The sequence below is a fragment of the Anolis carolinensis genome, chromosome 2, assembly GCF_035594765.1.
Source record: "Anolis carolinensis isolate JA03-04 chromosome 2, rAnoCar3.1.pri, whole genome shotgun sequence".
Lineage (NCBI taxonomy): Eukaryota > Metazoa > Chordata > Lepidosauria > Squamata > Dactyloidae > Anolis > Anolis carolinensis.
Genome location: NC_085842.1, coordinates 47,194,503 through 47,206,731, shown reverse-complemented (window position 1 = coordinate 47,206,731; position 12,229 = coordinate 47,194,503). Strand labels below are relative to the sequence as shown.

General features: G+C 38.5%; 1 protein-coding gene across 11 annotated transcripts in view; it reads left to right on the top strand.

Annotated features, from left to right (window-relative positions):
- The window catches only part of foxp1 (forkhead box P1), a 702,210-nt gene that overhangs the window by 67,683 nt on the left and 622,298 nt on the right, over positions 1-12,229 (top strand). Inside the window, exon 3 of one of the 11 annotated variants that reach the window (XM_016991767.2) lies at positions 5,124-5,204. The exons of the other annotated variants lie outside the window; for them this stretch is intronic. The gene's annotated coding sequence lies outside the window, so the exon portion shown is untranslated. The remainder of the gene's footprint in view (positions 1-5,123; positions 5,205-12,229) is intronic. 11 annotated transcript variants of the gene reach the window in all.

The window sequence follows — 12,229 nt, the reverse complement described above, 5'->3', positions numbered from 1 at the left end:
ACCTGACAAAACATAAAAACATTGTTTTGATTTCTTGAAAAAATCTTACTCCATTGTCTGACAGAAGCATTAAAAAAACCCTTCTCTATAAGTCAGAGAGAAATACAATTTCCATTCAACATAGATGTTTCTTTTTCATCCTTAAAAGCTATTTTTTCTTGCTGCAGTTTTGGTGGAAATAATGTATCACTTGTGATAATTCATTTTAAAAATTCCTGAGCTGTGTGGCATTCTTTCATGAAAATTCATTTAGATAAAATTAGATATTATTGTTTAATGAGGTGGCATTTCAATTTAGACCTTGCATCATGCATATACCCCGAGTTTTTTATGGAATAGTTAGGTTCATTTGAGTAATAAAGGCTGAATCATGGGGGCTTTAATTCTTAATCGCTGTGAGGATTGTTATCTGTGGGATGTGAGCTGTCTTAGTGGTATTCAATCAAGTGTCCACTTAGCCGTGACCAGAAGTAATTGCTCCCAAGTGGGTTTCACAATGACCTGTTAATACTTGCTTTGACCCTGTGACCTTGTCTGCCCCATTGTTTAGGATTTTATAGCAAGCGAGTCTGCATTTCTGTGGGGTCAAGTAGATATCTAAGGTCAAACATTTTCTGATTACTACACAGTGTACACTGTAATGCTGCTCGATGCTGTTGCATAGAGAGTTTCTGCTTTGTAGTGTGCTCAAGGAAAACAGTTGAAATGTTCTCTACCCTACTACATGTAAACAGTTTAATATTTTACCAAAAGAAGTTCATCTTGTAAATTACCTATGAATAATACATAGGTAATTACAGCTAAACACTTGTGTCTTAATTGGCTCACGTATTTTTAAAAAGATATTTGCATTTTGTTGGGAAGTTGATTTTCACTGGCACTGCTCGGTTGGAAAGTTGTGTTGGTTAAGATGGAGTTTTTGAGGGCTTACTTTGTCACCAGACTAATAATAATAATAACAACAACAACAAACAATTTTATTTATGTAACGCTCTTGCTCCCCAAAGGGACTATACAAGAACTAAGGACAAAGTTTAACCCAAATTTGTTTCCCACTTAGCAATTTTAATTTTTTACCATCAAACCATCAGTAAAGCTTCACAGACTTATTTGTTGTTGTTTCTTACATGCAGGCTATTTTATAGCTCGTACTGATCATGTAGATCTAAGAAATATTTTGGAAAAACACTGTGAAAGTGGGCAGATCATTTTCTCTCTATGTCTGACAAATAGAAGATTGCAAAATGAGGCCTTGGTATTGTTTGTATAGACTCCTCCCTGCTCCCTTTTTGTTTACTAAGTGCACTAGTCAAAACACTCTTTTACGTATTTCTTAGCCTTGTGCTAACAACTCCCCACTCCTTTGCCTTCTCGCGCCAAAAGAAACAAATCTGTAGCCATTTCTCTGCATTTCATCATACGGTTGTTTGGATATTTTCATCTCAGAGAGCTACTACTGATAGAGTTGTCAGACAAATAATTTAGACTGTGAAAACATTCTTCTATTTAGACAACAAAGTTAATATGTTTTGAGAAATGTAGACTATCATAAATTGAAAAAACAATGGATGAACTGAACAGGCAAAAAATGTAGCTTGAAGGAAAGAAAAGTATAATGTTAAATGAAAAAAAGGACGAAGTACCACGTTCTCTGAGGGCCGCATTTCCGCCAAATGTTAGAAGAAACTGATAGTAAGAGCAGCCAAATGTTAGAAGAAACTGCTTGATAGTAAGAGCAGCTAAATTGTGATCTTCAATGCTTGACAATCTTTTCAGGATGCTTTAGCTCTGAGTGAGTATTCAGATAGATGACCTATAAGAGCTACTCTGCAATTCCATGCTAGATTTCTCCCTTTTTATAAAAACACAGCACTTTCTTTAAAATCTTTTAAGCTACCAGTTACTGAAATTTTAATATTAAAACATCTTTGAAACTTTCAATTTATAGATCAAAATTAATGTCTTTTTGCTGAGCATCTTGCATTATGCTCTGGGATATTATGAAGTGATGATGTTGGTATTAGAGATAAAATGAATATTTACAATAATCTTGGGAATTGGTGTTTTTTATATGTTTAGCGGGTAAAAATATGATAATTTATCAAAGAAAATAAAGCTGTCTCCATTAAATATATATTTACTTATTTATTGAATTTATATCCTGCCTTTTTCTCTACGTGAGATCTACTGAATATCATTTTTGAATATATTTTCAATCAAAGGCATAATTTTCTATTTATTTATGTTATTACATGTTGATTATTTCCCCCAAACAGTCTAAAATGTGCTTTCCCCCTATATGTACCCTAACCTATGAGGTAGGTTAGGCAAGAAAAAAAAAAGAGTCCAGCCCATTATTAATGGATGAATTTCATGCATCAAAATTGATTTGAAGTTATATTTTTCTAATCCTAGAGTGTCATTTTCACCAGTCTAGTTCTCAGATTAAATGATCTTTGCTCTCACCTGGTTATCTCAATATATGGTCTGGGAAAAGGCAATATTGGGTGATATTTTGTCATTCAGATGTAATAAGATTCTATAATACCTTAGCCAACCACCCTGGTTCACCACATTTTTGTTCCAAGTTGAACTGCTGATCAACTTAATTAGAAGTTACTAGAAAAAGAGATGGTAGGCCTCTAAATGTCAGCAACTGGGGGAAAACACACAGAGAGACACATTCAGAGTTCTGCTTGTGGGCTTCACATAAAACTCTGTTTGCCCTTTGTGAGAAACAGGATGCTGGAGTAGAAAACATAAAGTATGATCTAGCATATTTCTTATGTTCTTTATTTGTTCCAATGCTTCACATCTTGCTCCAGAGAACCTTTAACAAGGATGTGGCAAAAATGTGAGAGCGAGAATGTAGTTTTGTCTGAACATATTCCAATGTGTAACGTACTTTTTGCCTCAAATGTCTAAGGGTCAAATTATATCTTAATTTAATAGTCTATGTTTTTGTTTCAGTTGTTTCATGATTGGGATTGGAGACTGATTTCTATTGAAAGCATGGGTTTAATCATACCCTCCCCGGATGCGTTTTTGCCAGCATCCCCCCCTATGTTCATGCAACTACAAGGTTTAGGAAAAGATTTCCCATATATGCAAAGTCTCCTAACAACCACAATTGGTAAAATCCAAATAAAAATAAACAAAATAGCACCTTGAAAAAGCAAAGTGAAAAGATGTAGCTCCTGCTATATATTTAGATCATCACCTCATTCAATAGCCTGAGCAATGACAGTGGGTTAGTGAATAGATAAAAGTAAAATGGACTATCCCACTTTTCTTTTGAACTGAAGAGAAAGAATCTGGTGGGGGTTTGTGGCCACATCTGTATAGCAGGTGAAAGATGAAAGGTGGCAAACACATGTCTAATGGACCACTGACAACCAATTGCTGATGTGATATGAAATCTGTTGAGTAGGAATCATTCCACTTGACCTTCCAAGAGTTTGGGAATAGGAAAGGTCAGTGATTCATGTTGTCAATCAGAAGTTTAAAGAATTTATCCACAATATTAAACCATATCTCAACAATGCAACATCATGATTCAATCCTCAGATAGTTCCACAAACTTTCAGATCAGTCCAGAGCTTAGTGGTGAGAGTGGAATCCAGATTGCCTAATTTAGCTGAACCTGTCCCAGCTCCACTGGATGGTCACCATTACTTTTGCTGTCTTTTGTTATTGTTTATTGTTGTGCCTGGCAATTGCTAGGCACCTTTGCTGACATCAACAAAACATGTGACATGGGCGGGCAATTCCCCTCCTTACTATAGGTAAGGCAGGCACCTTTCTGCAGCTGAACCCATTCATTTCTCAAGGTCAGACAGATGTCTTTGCTGACATAGAGGTGCCCAGTGGCAGTCAGGAACTCTCTGGAGGTCCAAATGACAAGGGACAAATGACAGTAAAGTTTTGTTCCATCCCCTTTTTGCTATGGTATGAAGTTCAGGGCAGTTCCACACAGTCCTTTAACCAGGGACCAGTTGCATTTTTAAAACACAAGTGCTCCAGGGTTCAAGTACACACACACCCCAGAAAGTGTGTGCTTTTCTCAGGGGGGGGGGGGAGTTCACATGCCCTTTTGCAACCTTCCAGGAGGACAGAGAGACACTCACACTTCTCCCCAAAATCCCTTAAAAATGGGGGTGGGGGAGTAAAATAACTTACCCGGGCACCATTACTCTGCTGCCAGAGCTCTCCTGGTGCGTAGAAATGATGTGCCAGCAGAAGGGGGGCCAGGAGCAATTTTATTCCTTCCCCCTCCCATCCCCTGGAACATAATTTCTATGTGCTAGGAGAGCTCTGGCAGCAGAATAATGGCAGCTGGGTAGGTTATTTTACTTTTTAAAGGCTTTTAAAAAGGGTTTTGGGAGAGGGTGGAGGCTGTCTTGAATTTCTTGGGCTCCAGCAGTGCAGGAAACACGAGAGGGGTGTGTAGATGGCCACTAGAATTAGCACAGTGCAACCCCAGTCCCATCTACACAGCGGCCTCAGCTCCAGGTCTTTGCAGCTGACAAATTATTTTGGAACAAAGCAGGGTTTTCTTGCTTTGTCCCTAAAGCATTAATTTTTTTTCTGAGGCATCGTTTGGATGCCCCAGGGGAAAATGCGAGATGGAGCACACTTTAGCTGCTGTACCTCAGGGGTGTTCTGCAACTTCCGTTAATGTGGGGTAAAACCAAGTTAACCAGTTTTACCCCACATTATAGACTGGAAATCCCTGAATGCTGTATGATGTCCAAGAGTGACTTCTCATCCAATTTGAGGTTTCTGACCAATACAGACAAACCCTAAATTTCAGGTTAAAATTTGGAGTATCACACCACCATTGAAGCTACCAGTTGCCATTCAGGGATGTAGTACAGTTGGCGACCTTGTGCTCTACACCAGCACTTCTTGTCCCTGTCGTATGGAAGGCAGATTTACTTCCTCATCACACCAGAGCATGGATCCACTTTAAATCTGGTTTCTGCCTCCTGCAGAATTCTGGGGTTTGTAGTTTGGTGAGGCCCAGGACCTGTCTGGCTGAGCTGTTTAAAGGCCCCTCCTATAAGGTGGATTTAAAGTGGACCCAAACTCTAATGTGATCAGGTCCTTAATCTGTTTTGTAGAGTTTCTTTGGAGAAAAGGAAGGACAGAAAATGAAGATAAGATCGGCTTTGAAAGAGACTGGGACAGCACCTCTTGTTCAGGTTTGTTTTCAGATTCCTCGTGCATTGTTTTATGTTTTTAAAAAACAACATTTTATACCAGAAATGCTCTTTTAGACATGTTTGGTTTTCTCCTGACATTTTTTTTTTTTTGCAATGGTGGTTGACCTTTGGAAATTCGCCACTCCATGTTAAACATTCTGTAAAATTTTAGATAGCATGGTAAATTGTATGAATAAGATATAAAAGCAGTACCATTTTTTATTTTATAAATGTTATATTTGAACCTGAAAAGGAAAATAAAGCATTTCCCCCCAACAAAGTATTTTTTAAAAATATATAATTTTATTGTACAAACTTCACTTGGTTCCCTTGCTGTAGTGTAGCTTATTTCCAGCAGAGGGAATGCAGGACTTGTTAATAAAGCGGAAAAAACGCCTCTTTGTGGGCATAGTACCAGGCAATGAGGAGTCCATATTTAATTTCTTGTGAGGATCCAAACGATGCAGCCTCATGACAGTTTCCTCATTAACGAGATGGATTAGAATGTGTATCATGACTGATGCCTACCCTGAGTAATATTTTAAGAGCTTATTCCACTAGAACTATTGGACACATCTTGGTGGGGGAGGGAAATTGGCACCTGCAGAGGATATTTGTAGAAAGTCACACTTCCACCATATGTTAGTAGAAGTCTCTGGATGCAAATTTTGGAAAGATTTTTCAGTGTTGTTGTAGTCTGGTTCGTCCTTTTTTTTACTACCTATTCTGAATCATACCAACTCTTGGAATATTTGCTTTGCATTTCCTCAGCTAGAGTAACAAGGCTTCTCCCCTCCCCTCCACAACTTACTTACACAACTGATTTGTTTGACTCTTATACCTTGTGTTAGGTTGATATTGTGGTTGTGGGCAAACTGATTGGATCAGAAGCCTGAAGCTCTCACACAGTTCTAAATGGATGGAGATGGTAGTGAAGCTGAGGGCATTTACCATGTCCCATCCGTTTGATACTTCTGTCTTGCAACAAATCATTTTGTAGGAAGGAAAGTGTCCTTTTAATTTTTAATAGCTTTGCCATGAACTTTTATGAGGTAATAATCTGGTTCCTGAGTGGATAAAGGATGAGGTTATAGGCCAAGTACCTTGTTTCCCTCAAGGGTAAAGGTGAAACTGATAACAAAGAAGTGAAAAAAGTACAGAATAGTCATTTTATTCGGCCATTGTTTAAATTATTGCTTCTAAAGAAGAGTTTAGGAACATGAAATCAGGCATATCACATTGAAAATAATTATAGGCCTACATAGCTAAAGACAAAAGAGGAAGCTGTGTAAGGAGAGTAAGACTTGCTACTGAGTAAACGCACCCAGCATTCTTTCACATAAAGCTATATTGGTTAGGATTTTACCCTGAATGTTAGAGCAGAAAAACAATATCATCTATATAAATAATTGTGCAATTCATAAATATGCCAGATAGTCCAATAGATGTTGTAAATTATCTATATTATAAAAGCAGAGCTACCACAAAGCAGTTTGGCCCCAAATAGCAATCTAATCAAGCATTCTTGGTTGGTTCTATTAAGAAGTATAGAAAATTAGCAGGATAGTGCTTGGAATGTTTCTCACTTGGTAAAGTGTGAGATCAAGTTTATTTCTGACCCCAAACCGGTCCTGAAACTGACATGAAATGGATCTGGCTAATCTATTTCATTTTCAAGACAAAAGCAGCCAGTACTGGTTGTTGTTTTTCTACCTAGCATGCCTTCAAGCTCCTTATTGAAGGATGACAAAATAGAGATTGGCTGATAAGTGCCAGGCAGCATTCAAAGAAGACTTATACCAGAATCTTGCTGGGGCACTATGCTGCTTTTCAAGCTGTCTTTCTCAAACTTTACATATCTGTAGTGCCTAGTTCAATCGGGTGCAGACAATCATTTTGGTGAACACACACAACTTCTCCATTTTCAGATTTGAGTTAATTTTTCTTATGGCCTTCCAAGTTCTTGGAAGACGTCTCTGTGTGAGTTTTTTTTTTATGTGTGGAGGACGGTGCACACCCAATCAACACATACGTCTTCACACAGTGAGGCTCCCAACCAGTGGCATGGTTAACACGATGATGGTGGCTTCTCAATCTGTTGCAGCCTTCTTTCACCTTCACAGCCATTGTAACATGTACCATGCTATCTTCCTCCTGATCCGCCATTGAGGTCTTCAAATTGTGCCTGGTCTGGAACCTCCCCTGCCCCCCCCCCCCCCCCCGGGAACGGGAATGGATGACTCTGGTGGTTATGCCCGCAGGTTCATTGGAACATGCAAGCCTCCTCACCAGGACAAGGTGACAATCTATCGAAACAGTCCCATCTCATATGTTTGTGTCTTTTCTGTATCTAATAAAATAATATGTATCAAACTTATCACACAAGCAAGGGTGACTCATCCCAATCCATACTATGTTTCCTTATGTCACTGTCTTCTTTTAAAATGTTTTTGACAGATTTTGTGCAACCACACAAATTTGTGGCCTTTATCTCAATGGAGAAATAAAAACCCCACATCTTTTTGTTCCCATGGAGCTGTGCGTTCTATTTTTTTAAAAATTAAAATAAAGAAAACTAATGAAAATGCAGAAAACATTTATGGCTTTATTCAGTTTCTCTGACTGCCACTGGAAGTGAACTGATGGCCTTTTTGGCAAAGGAGAATCAAGCTGGATGAAAAAACCACCTTCAAAATGTGCCCAAAAGACACATCGCTGCCACAGAAGATGAGATGTAGATGTGTCTATGTTGGTGTATTTTTTTTGGTGTAAGGGTGAAATGATGAATCAAGTGTTTTTACTGTTGGAGGTTTGCAACTGTGTATTCCGGACATGTTTTTCCAGCAGCACAAGTATTAATGGCAGGCCAGTTTGAGTGATAGCCTGCTGAGCCAATAGGTCGTGACTTCCGGTCTCAGAGGACATTTGTCATTCTGCTGTGGAATGTGCAGTTATCGGCAGTGAGTGCTTCGCTGATCGGCAAGGAGGGAGGACGTGCTTTGCTTTGCTTAGGAAAGCATGTGTCCTATGAGCGATGGACTTTCTAACTTGTAAATAGTTTGTATATATAATAAAGTCTTAGAACCGCTGCGTACAGCTGATTAACGACTGTGGTGCCGTCGGTGCTGCTTATCTGGATGGGCAAGCAGTCTGACTGAGGATGGATTGGTGAGAGGCCTGGTTCACCAATAAGCCAGGATGGTGCAGAGCTGATTTTTAAACCCCCAGACAGTCTACACATCACACATGAAAAAAAACCCCAGACTTCTGACATGAACGGAAAAATTGAAGCCAATTATTTCCCATTTTTTAAAAAATACAGTAAAGTCTTTGCCTACAAGTGCCTCCGAGTTACTGGTGAAACTTACCTTGCGTCTTGTGATAGGACTTGTTGGCACCAGTAGTCAAGAGTGTCAGAAATTGAGTATAAGTCTGTGTAATAATCATTGTATTCTGATTAATACTATGAGAATATGGGGGTTTATGTAAGAACATAAGAAGAGCCTTCTGCATCAGATCTGTCTAGTCAAGTGGCCAAAAATAAAAATGACAATGAGAAACCCCAGACCAGGACATGAGGTTAATAGACTGATCTAGAAGACTATATCCTACCCAGATAAGTAGGATGTTATTGTCCTGAATGATAGAACATATAATCATCTTGACTAATGGCTATTTGAAACTTTATTCTCCAGGAATCTTTTTTACCTTTTTTTGCAACTGTACATATGGGTGACAGCTACCACATTTTACAGTAGCAAATTACATATTCTAACTATATGCTGTTAAAAAAACTTGGTTATGTTGAATCTTCCACCACTCAGCTTACGATTCCAGTATTTAGCAGAGAATGAACACCGTTCCCTATTTGTTTTCATCTCCTCATTTATAATTTTAAAGATTTATGTATTTTTTCCTCCTGGGAAAACCTTGTCCAAATAGATGTCCCTTTACATGTAAATACAATGAACTTTACACTTAAAAGCAATTACACTTTACAACTTTTCCATTTTGTTGATTATTCACCCCATTTGCAGAGATTGTCTTCAAAGTCGACACTATATCTTTGTTTTTACCCTGCTGATTCATTTCGTGTGATCCTTCAAGTTGGCCATCTCATTGCTCATACTTAACTGATTAGAATTTATGAGCAAGTACCATTTGCAGTGCATATCCTTGGGAAATGTTGCTCCCCCCCCCCTCCATTGCCAGAACAGTTGATTTAGTTCTCCTCAGCTTCCTGTTCTTTTAAACAGCTACTGAGGGACCTTATCAAAAATGTCTTTAAAATCCAAGTATATAGCATCTACCAGACTTTGTGCAGATCCCATGTATGCAACACAGATTTCCTTGCTTGTAGTAAAAAGAAAAGAAAAGGGAGAGCCTATAAACTACTCTTACTTGGTTAGATGAAGTCTGAATTTTCTACTGCTTTCATCAAAAATACTCTAAATAAAATAAAACAAACCCGGTATGTACCATAGTTGTTAATGGGTTTCATTGCTAGTTTAGATGTTTTGTAAACTATGGAGCTTCCTTTATTTTAGTCAGGAAGAGTGACTATGTAGAAGAAAATGCTTATCTCAGCTGAATTATCAGAAGGGAAGCCTGTCAAATAAGCAGAGAATTTCCCAAGAGCAGAATGGTGGAAGACAATCTTCATAACTTACCACCTCTTTCAGAAGATTCAGAATCATGTTGTCCACACACCCACCAGTAAAAATCAGTCCATGACAAAGCAGTCACACAGTACTTTCCCAAAAGATTGCTTTCATTTTGTCCCAACCAGAAGACCAAATCACACAAATGACCTGAATCAGTTTGGACACAAACAAACTGAGAGAGCCACAATGGTTGTCACAGTGGATTTGCCTTTTCGAGCTTTTGACCAAGAACCAAGAACACTAATTTGACCAAGAGTGTTCAGCGACAGTGTTGAAATCCCAGAGAATTCAGCCTCTGGAGATCTTCAACAGCAGAGCACATCTCCTTGAGCTTATTTAGTGTGTCCCTATGTCCAGATTTCTGGACTGAGTACCTGTGCAGTCAAATAGAACCACCAGGGAATACAGTAACTTCCCTGAGGACCTGAACTGTTTTCTGAAAGGTTACAAGACTGAAAGAATGCCTCAGGCTTTAGATTATATGTTCTCTTTAATCCATAGCATGCATCCGTGGCTTTTTCCATACTAAAAAAAAGTCTGAAACATGACTCAGGTGTTAGGTGGTTTTTGACATGTTGCCCATATCATGGTCATCAAGATACATGAGGCTCTCTCATCTGCCATTTGCAATTTGTTATTCACATTTACAATGAGCAGAAAATCTCAATTCGCATCATTGCTACTTTTTCACCATGCAAATTGCATGGACCACAAAATGTTAAAGACTCTTGCCACTATAATAAGGTTCTATTTTGGACGATGCACCCTGTATTTTATATTTTGTGGATGTATTGAATATTGAAGTTGAGATGTAGTTGACTCCTGAGGTTTCTCGCTTCACTTGCTGATTCTCTTATCATTTGAGGAAGACCCTCAAGCTACAACCTAATCTATTCAATAATTCTGACATACCTGTATTCCTTGTCACATACCAGTACCAGGGGAATTAATTTCAATGAGGCATTTTTTTTCCCTAAAATACTGACCAATTGATCTTGCTCTATATCAGTGCCTCCGAGGCTATATGATATGTGGGAACAGAGCAGTGCTTATTTTTTTCAGGGACTGGCATGATTTTTCTGCCTTTTAACTATAACCATTTCTTCCTTTCCTGAAAGTTTACCTGGGACCACTAGACAATGGGTCAGATACTAGCACTCTTTCATGGTCCATCATTGAGTAGTGCTACATTATGAAACACAGTTTCTCTGATGTATTTGCCTGGAGAAAATACTTCCCTTACCCAACCAGTAGTACATCGCCAGATCCACACTGGATGGTGCCATTGGTTAAACTTTTGCTGTTTGAAGTCAATTATGCTACTATTCTACATCCACAAACCACTCTTTCATTATAATATTTTATTGACTGTTACACTATAATGGTGAAGAAATGATAGTCTGTAATATTATTTCTTTGATAACACCAAATACTTAACAACACATTATGCAATCTCTAGGACTGAGTGGGTAAATAAGATGAGTTTAGTCTGAGAGTTTGATATTTAACTTTCTTTTTTTAAAGTATGTTATGTGTAATCGACTGACACACAATGCAATGCATGTTTCACTGACAGTTAATAAAATGGAATAGACTAGGGCATGATAATATAATCCTCATACAAGTTTGGTTGCTAAGCCTGCAAGACCTTCAGGCAATTGTGGACAAATACATTTTGCATTGTTACTTTATTTTGCTGTTGTCTCAGATAACTAGGTAGCATTTCCATCATTTCAAGGTACTGTACTCTGTTATTGTACTATTTGCTGTGACACAAATCTGCATAAAATTGTAAGACGGGCCACACTGTATACTGGATGAAAGAACACTTATTTGTTTGTGACATATAGTTGTTTTTATAGCACTGCTGAGCAAATCTTCAGTCTTCTTGAAAATCATATCAGTTTACCATCTTGTCGACGTGTGTATAGGGGGAATGCAATTCCAGAAAAAGAGGGGACATGGAGACAGAAGCATGGAGAGGCGGGGGAGGGGGGGGAAGCAAAGCTGCAAGATTCATATAGTCGGTCCTCCAGCATTGCATATATTGATGTGGAAGGATGTTGAAAGTTGCAGTCCTGTATGTAGACAGCCAATGAACAGGTTGGCCTTAGGGTGAAGGTATCTGAGACGAAGGCCAAACAGATAACTTTCCAAACTCTGACTGGAAATGATTGACTTAATTGCCAGGATGTTAATGCACAGGCATCAGGAGGCAAGACCTCCTGAGGTAGCCCAAGTAGTCCCCGTGCTAGAAGATCAACCTTTTAGGCATCCATTTTGTATTGGAATAAGGGGGACAGGGGAGTTTAACCTTGTGACCCTTATTTTTATTGCATAGTCAATAGACCTTTTCACACT